The sequence below is a fragment of the Ranitomeya variabilis genome, chromosome 2 (assembly GCF_051348905.1).
Source record: "Ranitomeya variabilis isolate aRanVar5 chromosome 2, aRanVar5.hap1, whole genome shotgun sequence".
Taxonomy (NCBI): domain Eukaryota; kingdom Metazoa; phylum Chordata; class Amphibia; order Anura; family Dendrobatidae; genus Ranitomeya; species Ranitomeya variabilis.
This window is the reverse complement of record NC_135233.1, coordinates 1,061,421,069-1,061,447,709: the sequence shown is the minus strand read 5'-3', so window position 1 is coordinate 1,061,447,709 and position 26,641 is coordinate 1,061,421,069. Positions and strand designations below refer to the sequence as shown.

At 43.0% G+C, this 26,641-nt stretch overlaps 1 protein-coding gene across 2 annotated transcripts in view; it reads right to left on the bottom strand.

Annotated features, from left to right (window-relative positions):
• Positions 1–26,641, bottom strand: part of KLHL29 (kelch like family member 29) — an 878,960-nt gene that overhangs the window by 692,460 nt on the left and 159,859 nt on the right. For both annotated transcript variants that reach the window (XM_077291500.1, XM_077291501.1), the window contains exon 2: positions 17,257–17,364. The gene's annotated coding sequence lies outside the window, so the exon portion shown is untranslated. The remainder of the gene's footprint in view (positions 1–17,256; positions 17,365–26,641) is intronic.

Below are 26,641 nucleotides of genomic sequence, written 5' to 3'. Positions count from 1 at the left end.
CGGTGTCCACCAGATGGGTTATGGTACAGTTTTACAGCTTGGTTAGTTCCAGACGCGGACATACCAAATGTGTACTTTAGGAAATATTTTTCCTTTAGGTCTTCATGCTTTATTTTTGAATTTGTGAAACTTTTACTTTTTTTTGTTTTGCCTTTTTTTACTTAAAGAGGTTGTCCAATACCTTAGCACTGATGACCTATCTTTAGGACAGGTCATCAAAGTCAGATCGGTCAGGGTCCGACATGTGGCACCCAAGCAGATCAGCTGTTCTTAGTGTTGGCGGCCACCAATAATCACTTGGGGAGGTGCTCCATCTTCTGATAGTGGCCGCGGAAGGGTACTGCACATCCATCTTCTATTCAAATTAAGGACAGGTCATTAACGCCTGATTGGTTAGGATCTGACACGCGACACCCCAACGGATCAGTTGTTCTTACTGTCGGTGGCTGACAATATTCACTTAGCGAGCTGTTCCCTCTTCTGATAGTGGCCGTGTCAGCGTTCAACACATCCACCTCCTATTAAAATCAAGGATAGGTCATCAACTTCTGATTGGTCAGTGTCCGACAAGCGGCACCCCAACCGATCAGTTGTTCTTAGTGTCGGCGGCTGACAATATTCACTTAAGGAGCTGTTCCGTCTTCTGATAGTGGCCGCGGCATGGTACTGAACATCCACCTTCTATTCAAATCAAGGATAGGTCATCCATGCTAAATTAGTGGACAACCTCTTAAAATCCTTATATTGGACTTCCACATGCCTGATTGCAGATCTAATAACCTGCAATAGTTCAGTACGGCGGCATCTTAGAGCTGTTACTTTTACACTGATACTTGGCCTTTTAGATTTTGCTTATCACGATACCTAAAAGGGTCTCCGTAGATGGCCGACTTGAAGGCCGTTACTTGGCTTCAAGTTGACATGGCAGCTACTCCGACATCCATCAATTACAGGGTGCCTATAGGCTTAGAGAGGGAGCCCCCACCCTTAAATAACCATCTAGATACTGCTGTCACTTTTACCAGTGGTATCTAAGAGATTAAAGGGTCGTGATTGGTGCTGATATTGATCATGACCATTACAAAAGGATGTCATCTATGATATTTAGCTGACACCCACTGATGATGGTGCCAGGTCTACTTGAGAGGCGGCACCATCATTGTTACCTATATGTACGGCAGTTTGCGGGAAGTCACCTCCTGCTGCGCCGTACATGGACGACAAATGTCTGGAAGGTGTAAAAAAATCATCCTCTATGGACCCACGAGCGATCCATTAGTGTGGAAAAGAGACGACACACTGTGCTCCTGCATGATGCCATTAAGGGGCACCGGGGCGCTCCTCCTTCGCTTTGTTGTCCCGAGCATATCTCAGGAACTCCACTGCCCCGCGGTGACAAATTGCAGCCTCCATGGCTGCATGCGGACCCCTCGTCTAGAAGATGATAAACTCCCCCCAGACATTTTCTCTACTGCGTCCACTACAGGCAAAATGTAGTATTACATGGACATAGACAACTGCTTCCTGACAGGGCTACTCTCTGTTCCGGCTCAGAGGCACAGTCCTAATAATGTTTATTCACAGTAGATTACATCACGATGTGCCTACTTATCTCACACTTTAGACGAGGATAGGAGTGGGAGTGGATGTGCCGTAATGGACTATAACTTCAATTATTATGCAAAAATCCATAAAACCTATTGAGATGGATGAACTATGTAAAACACAATGCACCGCCATACAATGACAGAGAACTGAAGAGGTGACTCAGATAATGCAGTGATATACTGTGAAGTGCATCGGCGGGCGGCCTTGTGTCAGGCTGTTATACATGTGAAGTGCATTCCGGAGCTGAGGACTCGTGATCTTGTCTCTATGTTCAGTTAGAGTAAAATGACATGCAAGAGAAAGTGATAAAACTTTATGAAAGCGCCCCAGCGGGATACATGCACCGACTCTTATTTAGAGGGACACTAAACCCGACGTCCTTCTAAGACACTGGTTACATCAGAGTTCTGTTCCCAAGAGGAACTTGTGGTTTCGATGTCAAAAAAAGGACAACCTGGGGGACAAACAACCCCTGAAACCAAAGTCAAGAGCTGATGGAGCCAAAAAGGATCTTTTGGAAGTCAAAGAGATCTGTTAGGATTTGTTAATATCTGTTTAAGAACAGATCCCTCATAATTGCAACAGGCATTATGTTAGTGTGAACAGAACTCTCTTACAAAATTGAAAATTTGCTATAGAGCCGTATCTATGTTTTCAGAAAACAATATTGCTTTTTCTTCAAAGCATCTACAATTATGATATCTGCATATAATCTTCCTTAAAAAATCTCTCTTTCTTTTTTTATTTTTTATGCTCTCATGCCGATGAAGAAATCTATGATTACGTAACTGACCTCTTGGCCTGATATATCACGAAATGACCAGCTTTGCAAAAAAAAACAAAAAACCATAAAACACGATTTTGTGCTACTTTGTTGGGAGGTGTTTATACTACAGGTATCTTTATGTGGCCACTCAGTGGTTGTAAGGCGTATTGAAACCTTTCTTGGGTTTCCCAGGCAAAAATTGTATTGTGAGAAATTGAAGTCCATTTTAGAGTTTGTCCAGGACTATTATATATAATTTTTTTTTTTACTTTAGGCCTAAAAACTAACAGGCAGGAGGTGCTAACAAAGTGAACTGAGTGTTCAACCATGTGCCGACTCAGAGAGGTCACTGACCACTCCTGCCGATTATGCTGCTCCACGTTAACAGAGCAGTTCTTATACTTCCTGGCTGCTCTGTTGACAAGACATAACTGCCAACGTCATACTGATTAACAGTTGGCTCCCCGCAGTGAGGCAGCGGGAAGCCAGCTTTCAATTTGCTTTATTAATGCAGCCACGCCCAGTCGACAGAGCAGAGTGGAAGACAAGCCTCTGCTCTATCGATTAGTGGAAGCTGGTTAATCGAAAGGCAGGCACAGTCTGTAACCGCTTCATGCCAACTGAGGTTGGAATCGGGCACAGCAGGCTGGTAGATAGCAACTACCTACCAGTTAGTTCTTACGTCCTTAGCAAAAAAAATAATATAGTCCTGGTTAACCAATTTCACAAAAATTATGGAAAGTGAAGGGTGGCCACAATGGTTTATGTCCCCATGGTTATAGACGCTAAACAAACCTTATAGTCTGATCTTGCAGTCAGGCGTTAATCACTAAAATCTGTCCCTTCTTCTCATCTGTGGGGGAGCAGGAGAGGCTGAAGGACTAATTGTATGTGTGCTAGGTGCCAATAAGCTATACCATTACAGTACGAATGGTCACCTACTGACCATTCTCATAGTGACCGAGCACCGGACATTGCATCTTCGCCTTTGTCATTAATGCACTTGAAACAAGTAATGATGGAGAGCTGAGCGGGGACGGTAAGCGAAGCGTGAAAGCGCTAACTTCAATTAACACAAATAAAATAAGTGACGTGGCATCTCACCTTGATACTGACCTTTCCGCTAATGAAAACATATGCATGTCTGTAAATTACGCACACCCCCGCTCTAGCACGCCACGTTCGATACACACCCGCTGAGAATTTCAATCGAGGCGACTTAGAGATGTGCTGACTGCCTGCGGGCTCAAGAGCAAGTAGATTTATCTAAACTGAAATGGTTAGGTATAAGCCTCCTGCAGTCATTGATGACACGTAATGTGAGCAAAGGGTTAACTGCGAACGAGCCCAAGAGCTGAAATCCTATGGACAGATTCAGTACTAGGTCTGTTCTTTCACCAACATCAATAAAGAGAGAAATAATAGACTGAAGACATAAATCATATTTGCCTACTCTCAATCAGCTACTTCAGGAGAATCAGCAACGTGGCAGAAGAGCGTCCCACATCAACTTCCCACATGAACTTCTGCAGCAGAGTGCCCGATATCAACAGTGCTGGAAGAGTGCCCAATATAAACAGTGCCAGCAGAGTGCACAATATAAACAGTGCCAGCAGAGTGCCCAATATATCAGTGCCAGCAGAGTGCCCGATATATCAGTGCCAGCAGAGTGCCCAATATATCAGTGCCAGCAGAGTGCCCAATATAAACAGTGCTGGAAGAGTGCCCAATATAAACAGTGCCAGCAGAGTGCCCAATATAAACAGTGCCAGCAGAGAGCTCGATATCAACAGTGCTAGAAGAGTGCCCAATATAAACAGTGCCAGCAGAGTGCCCAATATAAACAGTGCCAGCAGAGAGCTCGATATCAACAGTGCCAGCAGAGTGCCCGATACCAACAGTGCTAGAAGAGTGCCCAATATAAACAGTGCCAACAGAGTGCCCAATATAAACAGTGCCAGCAGTGCCCAATATAAACAGTGCCAGGAGAGTGCCCAATATATCAGTGCCAGCAGAGTGCCCGATATATCAGTGCCAGCAGAGTGCCCAATATATCAGTGCCAGCAGAGTGCCCAATATAAACAGTGCTGGAAAAGTGCCCAATATAAACAGTGCTAGAAGAGTGCCCAATATAAACAGTGCCAACAGAGTGCTCAATATAAACAGTGCCAGCAGTGCCCAATATAAACAGTGCCAGCAGAGTGCCCAATATAAACAGTGCCAGCAGAGTGCCCGATATAAACAGTGCTAGAAGAGTGCCTAACATAAACAGTGCCAGCAGAGTGCCCGATATCAACAGTGCTAGAAGAGTGCCCAATATAAACAGTGCCAGCAGAGTGCCCAATATAAACAGTTCCAGCAGAGTGCCCGATACCAACAGTGCCAGCAGAGTGCCCAATATAAACAGTGCCAGCAGAGTGCCCAATATAAACAGTGCTGGAAGAGTGCCCAATATAAACAGTGCCAGCAGAGTGCCCAATATATCAGTACCAGCAGAGTGCCCAATATAAACAGTGCCAGCAGAGTGCCCAATATAAACAGTGCCAGCAGAGAGCTCGATATCAACAGTGCTAGAAGAGTGCCCAATATAAACAGTGCCAGCAGAGTGCCCAATATAAACAGTGCCAACAGAGTGCCCAATATAATCAGTGCCAGCAGAGTGCCCAATATAAACAGTGCCAACAGAGTGCCCAATATAAACAGTGCCAGCAGAGAGCTCGATATCAACAGTGCCAGCAGAGTGCCCGATACCAACAGTGCTAGAAGAGTGCCCAATATAAACAGCGCCAGAAGAGTGCCCAATATAAACAGTGCCAGCAGAGTGCCCAATATAAACAGTTCCAGCAGAGTGCCCGATACCAACAGTGCCAGCAGAGTGCCCAATTTAAACAGTGCCAGCAGAGTGCCCGATATAAACAGTGCTAGAAGAGTGCCCAACATAAACAGTGCCAGCAGAGTGCCCGATATCAACAGTGCTGGAAGAGTGCCCAATATAAACAGTGCCAGCAGAGTGCCCAATATATCAGTGCCAGCAGAGTGCCCAATATAAACAGTGCCAGCAGAGTGCCCAATATAAACAGTGCCAGCAGAGAGCTCGATATCAACAGTGCTAGAAGAGTGCTCAATATAAACAGAGCCAAATATAAGCAGTGCCAGCAGAGAGCTCGATATCAACAGTGCTAGAAGAGTGCCCAATATAAACAGTGCCAACAGAGTGCCCAATATAAGCAGTGCCAGCAGAGAGCTCGATATCAACAGTGCCAGCAGAGTGCCCAATACCAACAGTGCTAGAAGAGTGCCCAATATAAACAGCGCCAGAAGAGTGCCCAATATAAACAGTGCCAGCAGAGTGCCCAATATCAACAGTGCTAGAAGAGTGCCCAATATAAACAGTGCCAGCAGAGTGCCCAATATAAACAGTGCCAGCAGAGTGCCCAATATAAACAGTGCCAGCAGAGTGCCCGATACCAACAGTGCTAGAAGAGTGCCCAATATAAACAGCGCCAGAAGAGTGCCCAATATAAACAGTGCCAGCAGAGTGCCCAAAATATACAGTGCCAGCAGAGTGCCCAATATAAACAGTGTCAGCAGAGTGCCCAATATAAACAGTTCCAGCAGAGTGCCCGATACCAACAGTGCTAGAAGAGTGCCCAATATAAACAGCGCCAGAAGAGTGCCCAATATAAACAGTACCAGCTGAGTGCCCGATACCAACAGTGCTAGAAGAGTGCCCAATATAAACAGCGCCAGAAGAGTGCCCAATATAAACAGTGTCAGCAGAGTGCCCAAAATATACAGTGCCAGCAGAGTGCCCAATATATCAGCGCCAGCAGGGTGCCCAATATATCAGCGCCAGCAGGGTGCCCAATATATCAGTGCCAGCAGGGTGCCCAATATATCAGCGCCAGCAGGGTGCCCAATATATCAGTGCCAGCAGGGTGCCCAATATATCAGCGCCAGCAGAGTGCCCAATATATCAGCACCAGCAGAGTGCCCAATATATCAGCACCAGCAGAGTGCCCAATACAAACAGTGCGAGCAGAGAACTCCTTTACTTGTAGCCTCAGCAGAGATGCTTGTTGGACTTTATTTTTCTCATGGAGCTAAATAATCAATCTTCCGTGCTTCAATAATAGAAGTATGTAGAGTTAGGTTTTTAATTTAATCTGGCGAAACACTAAATGACAACTATAAAATAAAGACACCTTCTAATATTCACAGCCACAGCCGACAACAAGTCTTGTCCTGAGTACTGGAAGTTTTCAGTAACCACTGGCATGAGTTGGATAAAAAAACCTGAAATGGTCGCTGTCGTTTTAATGAATGTCATTACTGTAAATTAATATAGGAAACTTTGTACTACATCTTTATCAAATAAATCTACTTATTTCTCCAATTACGAGCCTCTTCTCCTCCCCCTGGGTCCTGAAGTCATCATTTACTTTGAAAAACAGCTATTATTTGTCTTGTGCACAGGAGGGATTGCCGGCTCATCGAGAAATCAGATCACACCTGAAGTCTATAGACCGGGGAGGTGGCGGAGCAAGTGTGTGAGAGAAGCAGAGAGATACATACAGAAGATGCCGCTCCTCTCTAGTAAGTGTTTATCTCGCCCACACTTCTGGATTCACAGCTACACTGCTTAGCACTGCTGCATAATATCCTTCAGGCTGAGGCTGTGATTTCTGAACATATTACTACACAGTGACAGGAGAGCAGGAATCCCCCATGTCTGTGTGTGTTGGGTATGGGAGATTATAGCAGTTAGTTTCCACCCACCGGCTCAGAGCCTGCAGAGAGGAAAACGAATCAATTAATGGCTAAAAATTGTGTTACTCCTCATGTACACACACGAAAAGTCACTTGAAACGACAGGTACGCTTTAAGCACTGGAAACTAAACAATGGAGGCACCGATACCCTATATATCCTTTACAGCAAGAATAATGTGCTTCATATTAATATTAGACCCGAGAGTAAAGAAAAGAAAACAGATTATGCGAGAAATCCCATTAAACTCCTAATAAAGTAAGTCCAAAAATCAATAGAAACTCAGTTCTGGACACACAGTAAAACTTTCTTTTGGCCTTTCTTTCGAGCTTCGTATTCCCTCCAGAAAACTCGCTGGAAATTCGAGTTGTGAGAACTGTACAGGTCAGGAATGCGGTGGGCGTGCGTAGGAAAAATGGATGCGGATATATGTTCTGCTACTGACATGGCTGCTTACTGTTTGGTTAAGCTTGTCATAACAACACCTTCCAGCGAGCAGCCGTCTCATCGGACCCAGCACGGAGGGAAGGGACTTGTGTTACAAGTAGCCTCTATGACGTGTCTCTCCAGATCTCGAATACATTTCTATGGAGTCTTTATACTCTGGGATGTTCAGAGTCAATGCGTCATTGCATTTTCCATAGGATCTTACGGCCGGAGGGACACAAGTTAGAAAATGTAGAACGCAGTAATTCACGTGTACGGGAGGAGTAGAGAACAGCAAATGCTCATCATCTTGTAGAGCACTGATCTCAGACTAATCATTACTGTCGTCGAATATATCCCATGCCTTTAAGGAAGTGTCTCCAACCTGTGAGTCCACCATTGCTCTGAAGCTACGACTACCAGCATGTCCTAATAACCAGTGGAAATCATGGCATGCTGGGAGATGTATTTTTGCCACAGCCTGGAGGCCATATCTTCATGGAATTTTTAAGTAAAATATTACTTTTAGAAACCCTTGAAGACTCAGAAGTTTAATTTTTCTCTTTTGTATTTTCCTTCTGTTTGTGTTTCTTTTGTTTTCTCTCTTTTGTATTTTCCTTCTTTTTATGTCCTTTGCTTTTTCTCTTTTGTATTTTCCTCCTCTTTGTGTTTCTTTTGTTTGTTTTTTCTCTTTTGCATTTACCTTTTCTTTGTGTTTCTTTTGCGTTTTCTCTTTTCCTTCTCTTTGTGTTTCTTCTCTTTTGTATTTTCCTTCTCTTCATGTCTTTTGTTTTTTCTCTTTTGTATTTTCCTTCTCTTTATGTCTTTTGCTTTTTCTCTTTTGTATTTTCCTTCTCTTTATGTCTTTTGTTTTTCTATTTTGTATTTTCCTTCTCTTTGTGTTTCTTTTGTTTTTCCTCTTTTGTCTTTTCCTTCTCTTTGTGTTTCCTTTGTTATTTTCTTTTCTGTATTTCTTCTCTTTGTGTTTCTTTTGTTTTTTCACTTTTGTATTTTCCTCCTCTTTGTGTTTCTTTTGTTTTTTTTCTCTCTTTTGCATTTACACCTTTTCTTTGTGTTTCTTTTGCTTTTTCTCTTTTCCTTCTCTTTGTGTTTCTTCTCTTTTGTATTTTCCTTTTGTTTCTGTTTCTTTTGTTTTTTTTCTCTTTTGTATTTCCTTATCTTCGTGCTTCTTTTGTTTTTCCTCTTTTGAATTTTCCATCTTTTTCTGTTTCTTTTGTTTCTTTCTCTTTTGTATTTATTTCTCTTTGTGTTTCTTTTGTTTTCCTTTTTTGTATTTTCCTTCTCTTTGTGTTTCTTTTGTTTTCCTTTTTTGTATTTTCCTTCTCTTTGCGTTTCATTTATTTTTGTATCTTTTCCTTCTCTTCTTCCTTTTTTATTATTATTATTTTTCATTTTTTCCATTGACATGTCCATATGGCGGCTTGTTATTGCGCGACAAGTTGTAGTTTTAAATGGCACCATTCATTTTATCATGAAAAAAATGGGAGAAAAATTCTCAATCGGGTGAAATAGTAAAGAAAATCCCAATTTCACCATTTTATTTATTTATTTTTGGGAAGAAGGTTAATTTTTATTCTTCAGTAAAATGACCAGATAACTTAGTTCTACGCAGCCTTAAAATTATGTTCAGTAATACCAAATTTCTATAAGTTGTTTTACATTGTTAAAAAAAATTGTCTTGTGTCGCCATATTGTGAGATGTGAGTAATTCTTATGGCTTTTGAGTTGTATGATGTTTTTTTTTTCCTGGACAAGCTGAATGTTTTTATGGTATCATTTGGGATTCATGAGACTACTGGCCTAAAGCATGTACAGTATAACTCATACATACCCTCCGGTATCGGGTCAGAAACTGGCAAATCATAAGTCTGTAGTCACACAGAGTGACTGCAGAGTTAATCGATTTGGATCAGACAACCCCTTTAAGACAAAAATTACCTAAAAGCAGTAATTCAGTCGGTCTCACTTTTTTCTTTGGGGCATACACCGCATCGGATAAGTATTTTATTAGTTCTGACAGTTACCCATGTGGCAAATAAATTTATTTTTTTGTTTTTAAGATTTTTTTTATTAAGTCTTCGGAAAATGACAGTAATATGAACTTTTACATTTTCTAAAATACATTAAAACATTTTTTATCTGATATTTCCTTTTTTTGTTAGCTCCCAATCTCAGGGACTTGAACCTGAGATCAACGGATTGGTGACAGAGGGGATACCTCATCCAACCACTTAAATGCCACTGCTCCTCCCTCTGCCATCGACTTTTTCAGTGATGACCCATGCAGGGAAAATTGATCTCCTGTTTCTACATAGAGCTTAGAAGGATTCAGCTCGTCTGTTTTTAATCACGTGACGTCATAGACCTAATGGAAAAGAGAAGAATTATCTGGGCAGAAAGGAAAGTGAGCAATAGTGCACAGTGATATATACCGTAATATGATGACTGCAATATATTAAGAGAATAAAAATGTTGATGGAAGTGCATCTTTAAGGGAATTTTCTAGTTTTATTTAAACAAGCCTTAAAAAAGGTTTATCTAGGATGAATTTTTTTTTTAGAATATCTTTTTAGAAACAGCGCCATACTTCTCTGTGGGTTGTGTTTTATATTGCAGTCTAGGCTCCGTTTTTGGAAGAATGTTGCCATGTTTTTCTAATATGGGACAACCACCATTGAATAATAGGAAAATTATGCAACTTTTTCAATTATTTAAAGTGGGGACAAACTTTTTTCTGTACTTAAATTCATGTATTTTGGGCTAGACATAATTTTTGCAATTGGATGTCATTAAAAATATGGCTCTAACGGGCTCTTTATTTCTCCACATATTCAACTTTAATGTGGTCTGTGATCATAAATCAGCTGAGAGGAGCTGAGAAGAGAATGGATAAAAGAGTCACAGACTCCCCATCATAGTGAACTGACTGACAGATTTTCAGTTAACTCATTCAGCAGGCAGCTATAAACAGGGCAACATAAGCGTGACGCTAGTCACTACTCACGGGCAAGCGATAAGGCTGGGTGGTCAAGAAGTCCAGAGTCAGATACCAAGAGGGCTCGTTATAAACAAAGGGGAAAGGGCAAAAGGTGTAGTCAGGTCACAGTCCGAGGTCAAAATTGCAGGAAGGTAGCGGATCAAGGCAAAAGGGCAAGGCAAGGTCCAAGATCTGGCAATAAAGATCAAACACAGGAACACAAAGTAAAGAGCAAGTGTACATCACTTGAGCTAAGCTACAACTGGTTGTAAATGAAGGCAGAGAGCCGGCTAAATAGCTAGGTAAATACTCCAATAGGAGACAAATGGAGGAAGCTCAGGCACGACTCCGCCCTGACTGGATGGCTGAACTGTCAGTCAATCCTAGGTTCTAGTTGCACTCCACCATGCAAAGAATACATAGTCACAAAAAATAGTCTGTATAGTGCGCAAGAAAAAATGTGCAAAAAAATAAATAAATAACAATTTTCCAACTGAACCTGCACACAAGTTACTCTGCTGTACACTGGCCCAGAAATGATTGGAATGTCCTGGCCCAGACCTGCTCACCAGCTTATATAATCTTTTACAAAAAACAGCGCTGTAAAACTTATTAACATAGACTTTATATTTTTAATGTGCTGCGTCTATGGCCGAACTTCACTTTTTGCTTTTCATTGTCGAGAAATTGGTGCCAAGACAACTGGGAAACTCATCACTTACTGTATTTTGACATGACCTGACACTGAACTGAACATGAGAACTATAAATCCAAGAAACATCCATAGCCCCAGCAATAAAGGAGCGTCTGGGCACCGGACCGGTCTGTGGAGCATCCCTCTGAGGAGAAGAACTCCTTGTACTTTCCATAAATCTAGAAATGTTTTAGAGGAAATTCTCCATAGTAGAAAAAGGTGCAGTTCACCTCTGTAAATAACAGAGATTACACACATTATGTGCAGAATATCAATAGGTGAGGACCACGCTACCAACCATGGTGAAGCTTTAGTAGATATAGTCCAAGTCTCAGACAAACCAGTCCAGATAAATACAGCAAGCCTCCTCTTTATTAGGTCGGGGTTCTTTGGGACACCCAAAGGGGGTGATTCTTAGGGCCCATACTGGAATGACCATTTGGGCAATAAGCCGGTGAGTGAAAGGCCATGACCAGACAGGCCCACCACCACTGAGTAATGGCATGAAAGTGTAAGGCTGTAGCTTATCAGAACCATGAGGGGGGCAGCCACTAATGTTGTCTGGGGTACAATATTACCCCTGGTTGGACTGATATTTTAAGTTACCCAGAATGAAAAACAAGAGATCTGTATTTTTTCTCTAGAAATGGACACATCTCTGTTCATTGGCTTGGTCTCGTACTGAAGTTAATCCTTATTCAAGTGAATAGGTTGAAGTGTGATACCAGAGAATGCTTGAAGACTGAGGTGGCGCTGCTTCTGCATAAAAAAACAATCATCATTTTTAACCATGTATGATACTTGATCATCTCGTCATTGACAATCGGCAGTACCCATGTTGCTTGCTGTTGGAGACACTGGAGATTACTCGTGTCATGAACATTTCTGTCAGTGATTACTGGCAACAACAGCATATTCTTGTTTTCAGGGACAATGGCAGTACACAGGTTCCTTGCGCTCAGTGTGCATTAATCAAGTTACTTGTTGTCAATGACAATGGATAGTACCCAGGTTTCTTGGTGTTAGTGACATTTGGCAGTACCCATATTCTTGCTGTCAGTAACAATGGGCAGTACCCAGGTTCCTTGCTGTCAGCAACAATGGGAAGTATACAAGATCCCTGCTTATCAGTGGCAATAAGCAGTACACAGGTTTCTTGTTGTCTGTGACAATGGGCGTACCCAAATTCCTTGTTGTAAGTAACAATGGGCAGTACCCAGGTTCCTTTTTGTCAGTTACAATGGGCAGTACCCAGGTTCCTTTTTGTCAGTGACAATGGGCAGTACCCAGGTTCCTTGCTGTCAGTGACAATGTGCAGTACCCAGGTTCCTTGCTGTCAGTGACAATGGGCAGTACCCAGGTTCCTTGCTGTCAGTGACATTATGTAGTACCCATATTCCTTCTTGTTGTCAGTAGGCATTACTCAGGTTCCCTACTGTCAGCTACAATGGGCTTTCTCCATGCTCGCTGCTGTTTGTGACAATGGTCATTATCCACATTCTTCCTTTGCTTTATTTTCCCACATCCCACCGTAAGGTTAATGGGACCCTCCAGTCCGTTAAGAAGTGGAGAAGAATGCTCATTTGTGACATTCCTTGTCTTTTGTGCTGACCTAATTCCTACACAGCGGACAAGCTTCCCACTGCCTCTCTATAAACACAGACCAAACAGTTGTCTTTTGTGCAATTCATTTGCAGGATAAAGCTATGTGCCGGGTCAAATTCTTTACAGAGCATCAAAGAATGGAAGCCACGCACGGGCGAGGTCTGCAGAGACCCTTTCTGGTACTTCTACGGCTACGGGGCTTAATCAAACCACCCCTTCTGTGCCAACGGAGCTGCCAGGTCTTGTCAGGCTGGATACATCTCAACAAGGCTCTTAATTCCCAGCGAGTACGTGCATGCTCACTTCAGTGGATCACACATTTAGCATCAAGAGGAGACGACGCAACCTGCACTACTATTCACCTGAAGGAAATGGGGCCCATTATATACCAGACATATTGTGAGAAAACATTGGGACGTATATAGTATACAAGATCAAACAATCACAGGTTCAAGCTCCCTATAGGGGATGAAAAATCTAAATTAAATTGTAAAAAGAAACCTTAAAAAAAATACATCTAAAAGTTTGAATTTCCAACTTTTTCTCCCGATCTAAAATTGAAAAAATAAAATAAAATAAAAAATAAAATAATATTAGATGTATTTGGTATCATGATGTGTGTAAAAGTCTGTTCTATGAATGTAATTAATCCATACAATAAACGACATAAAAGCAAAAAAAAAATTTGAAAACCCCAAATTGCTGTACCCCTGCAATTAAAAGCAATCAATGTATCAATTATCCAAAAATTTACCAACAAAAATAAAAAATCAAATCTAAGAAAGTAGAGACACATACAGCATTTTTTTTTTAAGTTCTAATTTTCTTTTTTAACCAAGTAAATATATATGGAAAAAAAAACGGTGATAGTTTGTTATGGCCATAAATTTACTGACCTGGGTGAGTGATACTGCCAGGTCACTATTACCTTACATTTTTTGGAGAAAAAGCCATGTTTTTCAACTCTCGGACAGTCCCTTTTAACTCACTACTTGTCGAATCCCACATAGAGGGGTATACTAATAGTTTGTGAACCCTTTAAGTTAGGGTCACAAATTGTGCTTCTTCATAGGATAGGTTGGCTATGTTCACACCTTTCATTTTTGCAGCCTTTTTTCCTAAAAAAAACTGCTCTTCTGGCAGCAAAAATACCCGTTTTTCAGCGCTTTTGCTGCATTTGTTTGCCGCGATTAGTTGGATGATCTCTTGCACTTTCTCATTACTTTCCAAAGGTGAAAAAACTTTGCAAAAATCACCGAAGGAATTGATCCTGCAGAATTAAAAAACGCTGCAGTCAGTAAAATATAAAACAATCATGTACATGAGAGTTCTGACATTTTAGAGCTTTTGCCGATACTGTAAAAAGCAGCAATTTATTTGCATAAAAAAGTTGCAAAAAAACCCAAAACAAAACAAAAATGTAATGAAGGTAGTGTGAGGCTTCAATCCGAAATCAGGGATTTTTTTCGTAAATTAAAATTTATCAATGAGGCGGATCGGATTTTCGGTCCTCGTTTCCGTTTTAACATCAGCGATTTTTCCGCATGTCAAAATAAATAAATAGGTAAAAATTTGCAAATTTTATGTTACTAGAGAGATTTATAGGCCGGGTCAGTATTCTGTGGCTGATGGATGGGGGCCGTGAGAACCACCACTAAAAATAAAAAGCTCATTCATCGCACATGGATGACATCCTTGATTTCCACGGACCCAAAGACTCTGATCAAAAACGGACATGATGCGCTCCGCGATAAACCCGGACTTGTGAACAGCCCCATGCACTATGATAGGTGCGTGCGTGACCCATGGCGGACAGGACACGTGTGCGAAAACTGCCGTCTGAATGAGGCCTAATGTGTGACTTACCAGCTCAGCTCTGCTACATCTACAATCCGAGAAAATGCTGGAAGACATCGTGGAAACGGAAAAAAAAAGGCAATCACATACTGTGGTTCTGTAACGAGCGACGGCTACGTCTTGGGTAACACGAGATGGATTTTGCCTTAGCTTGGAAGGCGTCCAACCCAGAAGACATCCCTTATGGGGCCTCGTAACGTACACATTTACTTAAGGCCGGAGATTTATTTTCACATCATACACAGAGAAAACTTGCTACTTGGTTAAGAATTTGAAACCTAGCAGCGTCTGAGCTGTCGTTACAGTGTGTCACGCTCAGCGCCTCTCACTATTCTGCTATCAGTCGATTGGAGGATTCCTGCTCCGGATGATCGACAACCTCTGCTGAGGGAGAGCGGTGGTTAAGTGTTACGTGCTCCACCGCAGCGACTCTGGAATCCAATACTTCAATAGTTTGGTCAATGCAGTATCTTGAAACCATTTTTCAAGTGTTTCTCTCTAAAAGCACAATTGACTTTTCAATACTTTCATCTGATCGAAAGTATCAAATAACACTTATCGCAGTCAAGAATGTCATAGGAGGGAAGAAATCCGTATGGATCCTCGACGAGACGACTGTCACGCTGTCTGTGCAAAATGGGTACATATGAGGTGAACAGAAGGACTGGAACAAAAGGAGCAAGCGGCAGAAAATACAAAAAGTGGCAAAAAATAGTGAATGGATAAACGTTATGATGACCTTAAAGAGATTGTCCAGGCTAGGTGTCCAAGTCTGCAGTCAATCTATGTGACTGCAGACTTGTGAATCCTCACAGCACGCAGTGTGCACACTGTCAGGATTCGCCGGGGCCGGCAGCTGTCGGACGCAAGACTGCAAGTAGACGATTTGCATACATGTGGTCACATGCCGACTAGACGTGCGCGGCCTCGCTCAATACAGGTGATTGAGACACGTCTAGTTGGAATGTGTCCGTAAGTATGCAAATTGTATAACTGCAGTCACATGACTGCCCGCTCCTGAAGCTGGAGAATCTGATAGCGCACACTGCGAGGATTCACACATCTGTAGTCACATACAGAGACTGCAGACTTATAGCCTAAGGTCAGACAACCCCTTTAAAAGGAATCTATCGCCCCCAAAATGCCACTTATACAAATATGTAGCAAAACTTAGCTATGGATATGAGCTTAAAGGGGGTTTCCAGTTCTTTCACCACTTATGACCAGGGAATATTTTGATTTTGCCTTTTCATTTTTTTCCCTTCCTTTTTTTTTCTCAAGAGCAATAACTTTTTTATTTCTCCTTCGAAATAGAAGTACGAGGGCTTGTTATATGCTGTAGTTTTGAATGACACCATACACTGGACTGAGAAACGGGCAAAAAAAAATCAGAGTGGAATGAAATGGTGAAAAATAAATAAAATTCTGCCATTGCTTTTTTCAGCATTCATTCTGTGGTAAATATGATTCTTCAGGTTAGTTCGATTACAGTGATAACAAACTTGCATCAACTTTTTTCTACTTAAATAATGAAACATTTTTTTAACAATATTCAGTATTATTCTTTTTTTAGAGACCGGTATCATTTTTATTTTTCCGTTTTCCGGAGCTGTATGACAGCTTGTTTTTTTTTTTTTTGCATGGTTAGCCAACGTTTTTTATTGATATCAGTCTGGGGTAGGTACAATATTTTAATTAGCTTTTCATTGCATTTTTTTAGGGAAGTGGTGACCAAAAAAAATGCAATTTTGGAGTTTAGATTTCTTTTCCTCTTTTTGGTGTTTAATTATATGTATTGATAGATCAGAGTTTTAAGGTCACGGTGATAACAAAAACGTTTACTTTTTTATTTCTTTATTTTTAACTGGGTAAATTATATATATATATATTTATACTAAAATATTGCAGGAAAAAGCAGAGTCTAATATACAGCTCTTCCGAGGCTGAGCTTCACGGGAATACTAAGAAGCTGGCCCCTGGCTATAATGGCGGCCCATCAGTGCCCCTCAATCTCATCGCTAGGGGCCAAGCATGCATGATCAACTGATCCATTTAAAAACCATTATCAGAGATTGGCAGCGGAATCTAAGTGATTAGCAGCAGTCAGAGTTCAGCTCTGGCTGCAGCTGTTAGGCACAAATGCTGGCTATGTAACATAGATGTCATCTGCTGTGTGTAGAGGGAGCTGAGCACTGGAGTCACATCTCATCCCCTCAGGCTCCGCAGAAGGCACAACACAACAAGGCCTCATTTACCTAAAACCGTCAATTAGGGCCATAGCAACCAATCAGAGTCCAGTTTTCATTTCACAACAAGCTTTAGCAAAATGAAAGTTGCAATGTGATTGGTTGCTAGGGGCAACAGCCTTATTGTTTTTGTAAATGAGGTCCTATATAGGAGACACCATATGCGATTGTATGTGTAACCAATTATATAGTATGCTGAACCTATATGCAGTAAATTAAAAGATACATGCATATAATTCAATGATGATATCATAGTAAATAATATCACGGGTAGATACTCTCATTACCTTCTATATCGGTCCAGTAAGAGCGCCTGACGTGATCCAGGATGGAGCGCTCTGCGCCCCTATGTTCTTATTGCCGGGATTCCACTGTAGTAATGAGATCTCTGGTCACTGTAAAGAAATAAGAAATGTCTATAAGTGTCAGCGTCACCTACTAATAATGCATATTTCATATAGAAAGGCTCCGCCGACCTCCTCAGTCTCACACAGATATCTCAATCTGCCATGATAAAAGCCAATATAAAATCTATATATATATATAATTATATTATTATCTATGTCATACAAACTGTATATTATAAATATTACAAATATACATAAACTACAATTATATATATAATATATTATAATGCAATAAATATACAATATTATATTTTATTAATATTATTACAATGTATTATATTTTTAGATTACATGTTATTTTACTATTAGTATTACATGATTATATTATACTAGATGGTGGCCCGTTTCTAACGTATCGGGTATTCTAGAATATGCATGTCCACGTAGCATATTGCCCAGCCCATGTAGTATATTGTCCAGCCACGTAGTATATTGCCCAGTGACGTAGTATATTGCCCAGTGACGTAGTATATTGCCCAGTAACGTAGTATATTGCCCAGTGACGTAGTATACAGCACAGAGCCACGTAGTTTTCAGCCTGCATGTATAGGACTAACGCAGGATGACATAGCCTACTCTAGGTGAGGAGGAAAGGTCTGTCTGATAGTCTTCAGCCTGCACGTATCGTAGGAGGACATAGCCTACTCTAGGTGAGGAGGAAAGGTCCGTCTGATAAGTTTTCAGCCTGCACGTATACTAGCAATAGAATTGGGAACTAAGTACAGGGTTCCATAGTGCTAGAGAATTAGTCCAGAGAATAGTCCAGAAGGGAAGGAATCCCAGAAGCAGGTTAGTGTGTTCTTGAAGGCAGGAGGCTTCCACCCCTCAGGGGAATTAGATTCAGGTAAATGACATGACTTCATGAAAACCCACACGGTGCAACTGACAGTGGACCTCCGACTTACTATGTTACTAGTAGGTATCAGCCATGGTCTCCCACAGAACAGATGTCTTTGACTGCCTAACTGCCAGACATTAACCAACGACCTATGACTTTTGCCAGACAGTGTGGGGTGATACAGCACATTTACCAGGCAACCAGACAGGACGTGCAACAGTTAGTGCGTTCAGCCCTGGGGGAAGCACCTTCCACCCGACTGACAGCTGAGACATTTAAAATGTACCCAGGGGGAAATGGTCCCCAAGACGGAGAATCTAACAATGCCAAGTCAGGGTCTGACTTTGCTGAGGCACTAGAAAAAGCCTGTAAGATTAGACAGGAGGAAGTATTGGTGCATTTAGAAGACTGTATACAGGACCCGAAGGAGCTCCCCATTGATTATTTCTACAGGTTGCAACAACGGTGGTCTGATATGGGTTATGGTGAAGATGATAGAACTGCGACACGTTTGTTAAGTCATGCATATATGCAAGGGATTGATAAGTATGTGAGAGAGAAGGTGATGGCAAGTAGACCAGATTGGAGATCCTGCCCCCCAGGCGATCTTGCTAAGATTGCAATGGAGTCAGTTTGGACTCACAGAAGCAAAAGACTAAGGTTCACTTTCTGAGGAGTGGACCCTCACAGAGAGGTGGAGGACGTTGAGGACCCACTACGGGTCCCAGATTGTGTTACGGATGTAAGAAACCAGGACATTTTAGGAAAGATTGGCGCACAAACCCATACCCAGATAAGGTTCCCACCCCTGCTACCCCCCAGACCGATGAATAGATAACTGGCAGCCTGCAACTGTGTCCTCTAGTCACTCTACCTCCCACCCCCGACTGTACAGTACAGGTGAGCCTGCCAGGAGGAACTACAGCTGACTTTCAGGTTGACACAGGAGCTGACAACTCAGTTATCACGCTTTCAGACTGTCCATTACCCTTCCGTGACACCACCGACTTAGTCATGGCCACACCTTTCAATGCGCCGACCCAGACCTTGGGAATGACAGAACCCATTCCCCTCTCCATTTGTAGGAAGACCATTCTGACTCAGTTAATGGTAGCCCCCAGGGGACAATGTAATTTGCTAGGTGCTGACGTTTTACGGAAACTACAGGCGGTTATTACTTACCATGATGATGGAACAGTGACTATGAACCCTCGACTTAAACCCAGTACCCTCTGCAGGATTATGGCCCTGGATGCAGCTGCAAGTACTGCAGAAAGTGATCCGCCCACTGCACCTGCCCTGGATCAACTCCCCACTGATCTGTGGGCAAAAGGCAAAACTGATGTGGGAAAACTCAAAGTTCCTCCCATAATAGTCAAATTGAAACCAGGGGCAGCACCACCCCTATTGCGTCAGTATCCTTTGAGTGATGCTCAGGAGGCTGCAATAGACGCACAGTTACAAACATTGCTGGAATCAGGGGTTGTTGTGCCTACACAGTCCGTTTGCAACACTCCCCTGTATCCAGTAAAGAAGAAGGATAGGCCTGGGGAGCCGGTAAATTATGACCATGACCTCAGAGCAGTCAATGCCACACAGAACTGCTTGCTCCCTTGGTTCCTAACCCACACACCTTGTTGGCACGCATACCTGTTAACAGTATTTGTTTTTCAGTGATTGACTTAGCAAATGCCTTTTTCAGTGTTCCATTGCACCCAGATTGTCAGTATCACAAGGCTGGCATGTTAAAGGAGTAGTTCTCATTCAGTATGTTGATGACCTATTGCTGTGTGCTCCTTCTCGTTCTCTGTGTAAAATGGCCACAATCTCTTTACTCTTTTTTCTCCATCAACAGGTATGAAAGGTATCCAAACAAAAATTACAGTTTTGCTTAAGTACTGTTGTGTTTCTAGGACATTGTCTCTCTCCAGGGAAAAAGCACTTCACCCCTGAGCGAAAACAGGCTATCATGGACATGCAGCCACCATGGAATTTGCAGGGCCTCCATGTGTTTCTAGGACTAACTTCCTACTGTCGTCCATGGATTCGGTCTGCCTCCATCTTAATGCAACCTCTATATGACCGTATGCAATCTGTCCCCTTCTGCCTTACACCAGAGGCACTTGACTGTTTTTACTCTCTGAAATTATGCATTGTTTCTTCTTCAGCTTTGGGCATCCCCAATTATGCCCTTCCTTTTAACCTCTTTCTTCATGAAAATGCAGGACATGCTACGGGTGTGCTGACTCAGCTTCATGGAGATAAACAGAGACCTGTTGCTTATTACAGCGGCCACCTGGATACAGTGGCAAGAGGAAGTCCCTCCTGTGTTCGGGCTGTGTTGTCTGTCCAGCTGTTGCTACACAAGTCTTCAGAGATTGTTTTGGATCACCCACTGACGGTCCATACCCCACATGATTCACATAGTATCCTTAACCAAGTACAACCTAGCCACCTGTCCATGGCCAGACAGCTGCGTCTTCAGTGTGCTATTCTCATGCCTACTAATGTGACTTTGAAAAGGTGCACTGTCCTAAACCCCGCTACTCTTCTCCCAGTTCCCATGTATCCAAATGGGGGAGGGGTAGGTGACATGGAAAAGGACATTCTTTTTCTTTCTAGAATGGATCCAGAGGAACAAGATCAGGTTTCCAAACCACATGATTGTTTAGAACTGATGTCTCAGGAAACGGCTGGTCTCCCTTCTGTCTCTAGTGTGCCCATACCTAATGCTGATTTTGAGCTTTTTGTAGATGGATCCCGCCACCAAGATGACCAAGGACGCTTCTGTACCGGATATGCTGTGGTCTCAGAACATGAGGTAATCTAGGCAGAGTCAATGCCAGCTCATATGTCTGCACAAGAAGCAGAGCTCAAGGCGCTCACAGAAGCGTGCAAACTAGCAGAAGGTAAGACTGTAAATATCTACACTGATTCCAGGTATGCTTTTGGCATTGCACACGATTATGGGCCTATCTGGAGAGTCAGGGCTTTCCTGACAGCAAATGGCCACCCCATTAAACATGCTGAGGCAGTCCAGCAACTTATGAATGCACTACAGCTTCCCACCCAAGCAGGCATCATAAAGGTAAAGGCACATACCAAAGGCACTGATGGACAGGCAAAGGGTAACGCACTGGCAGACCAGGCTGCCAAGATAGCAGCAAGCACTCCTGTAGCCTCTAAAGTACATCACCTAGACACCCCACCATCTCCACTTGTGTCAAAAGACATCTTAGCCCGGTTACAAGAACAGGCAAGTAAGGAGGAGAAAAATAGGTGGCAAGAGATAGGGGCTTGCTCTGATACTGTCACTGGACTATGGGGGAGGGGTAAAAAGGTCTGCCTACCACAGGTACTGTACCCAATGATGGCACAGGTTCTGCACGGGACTGTGCACCACTCGAAGACGGCCATGTGTGACACCCTACAGAAACAATGGATTGCCCCCAGGCTTTCCACCTGCGCAGAAAGGCAGGTACAGAGCTGCATGATATGTGTCACACATAATCAGGGTAGGACAGTGAAAACTCCATCCAAACACACTCCCCAGCCCCTTTACCCATTCCAGAGACTGCAGATTGATTATATTCAGTTGCCTAGGGTAGGGACGTATGAGTATGTGTTGGTCTGCATTGATTTATTTTCAGGTTGGCCAGAAGCCTACCCAGTTGCCAAAGCTACGGCTAAGACAACGGCGAAGAAACTGATGGCTGAGATCATATGCAGGTATGGAGTTCCTGAAGTCATTGAAAGCGATCGGGGTTCCCATTTTACTGGAGAGATCATGTCAGAGGTAATGGCAGCACTGGGGGTAAGTCAAGCATTGCATACTCCATACCATCCACAGAGCAGTGGAAAAGTGGAGAGACTAAATTGAACTCTTAAGCTTAAAATCCAGAAGGCAATGGCAGAGACTGGTAAACCATGGACAGAATGCCTTCCTCTGGCTTTGTTTTCAGTAAGATATACCCCAAACAGGAAGACAGGACTGTCACCGTATGAGATTCTATTTGGCAGGGGCCCCAATCTTGGATGTTTCTTTCCACAACAGTTGCAGCTCAAGTACCAGGACTTGACTAGCTATGTGCAGGCCTTACATGGACACCTTGCCAAAGTGCATTTAACTGTCTTCAGTTCTCTTCCAGACCCAGACAAGGTTCCTGGATACCATCCCTTGGAGCCAGGAGACTGGGTAGTGATAAAGCGGCACGTCCGGAAGAGCCTGGAACCAAGATTTGACGGACCATACCAACTGCTCCTGACCACAGCCACAGCTGTCAAGCTCGAAGGAAAACCTAGTTGGATCCACGCATCACACTGCAAGCGAGTTAAAGAACTCGACAGCCGATAAAGGAAACATAATGTTATGGCCGGTTTGGATTTCCATGATATTATGCATAATCGCATGGGACAGTCTGAATTCTCCAACATCCTTGAACAATAAGTTTGTGCAACATCAAGGAAAATTGATAGATGACTTGTTGAGAAATTCTCAGCCCTTATCAGACTGTTGGATCTGTACACATTCACCAAAGTCAGCCACAAGTATCCCCTTCCTAGCTATCCCTGTGTCACCTGAGGAACTGTTTGCCTGGACTGATTGTTCTGACACACTTGCCAACAATGCCACGAACAATCTTCAGTTGTGGAACACTACCGTCGGACAGCTGGTGGTCAGATACTTTCTCTTTCCTCAACACAGCCAATTGGTTTAAGGGGATCGGGGGCTGGGTAGCTGGGATTTTACAAAGCTTATTGCATATAGTTGCGATTGTCCTTATTGCATATACAGTGTTCAAAATAGTTTTTAAGTGTATCTATGTATGTACTGGGAGATCTGTGTTTTTTTTAAAGCAACAATATTGTTTTGCAGTAGAAAGAAATATTGTAAGTTGAAGTTGGAAGTTGAAGGTGAAATATGGTGCTTCAAGTTGAGTGGTTGATATATAGCAAATTGAGGATCAACAGAGGAAGTGAATTCTGATTGTTTTTGTCACGTTGAAAAAAGGAAAGTTGTCTATTACTATGACAAAAAAACTGGATGTTTTGTGGTGCAAGAAGGAACTGAGAAAGTGACTGAGAATAATGTGTCGGGAAAGCAAACAATTAATTTGGGACAGGGGGTCTCCCTGCTAGATAATCAGTTTCCGTAGAAGAAGAAGAAGACTTTGAATTTGTGTGATGAATCTGATATTGTTAGCCCAAAGACGGGGAAAGAAATCTGTCAGGAATGCAGGAAAAATATCCTCAATCATTGGTTTTTCTAAGGTGTTCTGGCACGTGAATTGTGTGATGAAGGTTTTGTAGAAATTAATTAAGTTAATTAAGAACTGCTGTATTCCGTTTCTGTGTGAAATTTCTAAAATACCTGATGGGAGGGGGGAGTCAAACATCTGCGCTATTGCTTTCTTCTGTGTTGAGGAATGCTGTGATTTGCTTATCTCTGCTGTGTCTCTGTTATGGAGGGGGCACGTAGCTGCGTTCCCGTTTTCTCTGTATTTTCTGTCCTTGGTGTAGTACGCGCTGGGAAATTCTGCACTCACACAGCTGATGATGATATATACTAACAAATCCTACAGCCAGGAAACAGTACAGCTTATTCAGAATAGTGAATAAAATGGGGGAAATTGTTAAAGCAGGATCCATTTTATCTTGCTTGCCTCCATTTTGTATAAGCGTTACTGAAAGGTCAGGAAAACAAGACATAATTCACTATTCTTCATTGTGCTGTTATCGCTGATTCATAAGAACTAATTGTAGCAGGGAATGTCCTTGGTAAAATAACGAATAATGTACTGTGTAAAAATATGTTTGCGAAACCATAGGGAGGCAAGGGAGTAATACACTCTGACGCTTAGCCAATATATGGAGAATCCGCCTCCAACACAAGAATGCATAAAAAGTGTGTGTAAGCTTAAATAAACTAGAGATATTTCAGATACAGCCCTGGTGTACTGTGTCTTGTCTTTCCGGTGCCGTGACGTCATCTCTACAGTGGACTCATCAGAGAGTAGGTCAAGACCTGCGACAACAGTAGTATACAGCACAGAGCCACGTAGTATATTGCCCAGCCACGTAGTATATTGGCCAGTCACATAGTATATTGCCCAGCTGCGTAGTATATTGCCCAACCACGTAGTATATTGCACAGCGACGTAGTATACAGCAGAGCCACGTAGTATATTGCCCAGTTACGTAGTATATTGCCTAGTGACGTAGCATACAGCACAGAGCCACGTAGTATATTGCACAACGACGTAGTATACAGCACAGAGCCACGTAGTATATTGCCCAGTGATGTAGTATATTGCCCAGCCACGTATGTCACAGGTTAAAAAATAAAAAATAAACATATACTCACCTTCCGAGGGCCCCTTGTAGTTCTATCGCCTCCCTCTCGCGCAGGCGCACAGGACCTGTGATGACGTCGCGGTCACATGACCGTGTCGCGGTCACATGACCGTGACGTCACGGCAGGTCCTTCTCGCGCAGGCGCGCAGGACCTGTGATGACGTCGCGGTCACATGACTGTGACATCATGGCAGGTCCTTCTCGCAGACCATCCTTGCCACCGGAACCTGCCTTGCATGGAGCGGTCACCGAAGCGTCGCAAGGAGCAGGAAAGGCGGCGGAAGGTGAGTATATAATGATTTTTTATTTTTTTTATTATTTTTAACATTAGATGTTTTTACTATTGACACTGCATAGGCAGCATCAATAGTAAAAACTTGGTCACACAGGGTTAATAGTGGCGGTAACGGAGTGAGTAACCCCCGCAGCATAACGCGGTCCGTTACCGCTGGCATTAACCCTGTGTGAGCGGTGACTGCGGGGAGTATGGAGCGGGCGCCGGGCACTGACTACATGGGAGTAGAGATGGACTAAGCTGACTGTGGCCGTCGCTGATTGGTCGCGGCAGCCATGACAGGCAGCTGGCAAGACCAATCAGCGACTTGGATTCCATGACAGACAGAGGCCGCAACGAATAAATATCCGTGACAGACAGAAAGACAGACAGAAGCACAGACAGACAGACGGAAGTGACCCTTATACAATTATATAGTAGACTAGATTGTGGCCCGATTCTAACGCATCGGGTATTCTAGAATATGCATGTCCACGTAGTATATTGCCCAGTCATGTAGTATAATGCTCCATGCAGTTATGGCCCCATAGATGCCCCATATAATGCTCCATGCAGTTCGTTATGGCTCCATAGACGCTCCATACAGCATTGTGCCACATGTAATGCTGCTGCTGCTGCTGCAATAAAAAAAAAAAAAGATCACATACTCACCTCTCGTCGCTGCTCCTCAGCGTCCCGTCTCTCCGCACTGACTGTTCAGGCAGAGGGTGTCGCGCACTCTAATACGTCATTGCGCCCTCTGACCCGCACCGTCACAGCAAGAGGACGGGAAGACGGAGCGGCACCCGGCGAAGGGAACGCGGACAGGTGAATATGAAATACTCACCTGCTCCTGGCGCTCCTGACGCTGTCCCTGCCTGTCCCATGGTACCGCAGCTTCTTCGCGCCTGCGCGAGAAGGACCTGCCATGACGTCACGGTCACATGACCGTGACGTCATGGCAGGTCCTTCTCGCGCAGGCGCGCAGGGCCTGTGATGACGTCGCTGTCACATGACCGTGACGTCATGGCAGGTCCTTCTCGCGCAGGGCCTGGGATGACGTCGCGGTCACATGACCGTGACATCATGGCAGGTCCTTCGCGCATACCATCCTTGCCACCGAAACGTGCCGGCGGAAGGTGAGTATATAATGATTTTTTTTTTTATTATTATTTTTAACATTAGATTTTTTTACTATTGACGCTGCGTAGGCAGCGTCAATAGTAAAAACTTGGTCACACAGGTTTAATTAGCGGCGGTAACGGAGTGAGTTACCCGCGGCATAATGCGGTCTGTTACCACTGGCATTAACCCTGTGTGAGCGGTGACTGCGGGGAGTATGGAGTGGCCGCCCGGCACTGACTGCAGAGGAGTAGGGAGGGACTAATCGGACTGTGGCTGTCGCTGATTGGTTGCGGCAGCCATGACAGGCAGCTGGCGAGACCAATCAGCGACTTGGATTCCATGACAGACAGAGGCCGTGACCAATGAATATCCGGGACAGACAGAAAGACGGAAGTGACCCTTAGACAATTATATAGTAGATAACTTACAATATATAATAGTTACTACAGTATACATATACATTTATAATACTGTTATACATTTATATATATATACTTATTTTTATATATATATATATATATATATATATATATATATATATATATATATATATATATATATATATATAAAATCCCAGAAAAATATTTTTTTTATACGCGGATATGCCATGAGTTTCCAAGATGGAGCAACCCATTTAATGGACAAGCTGCTGGTTATACAATTATCCTTAAATG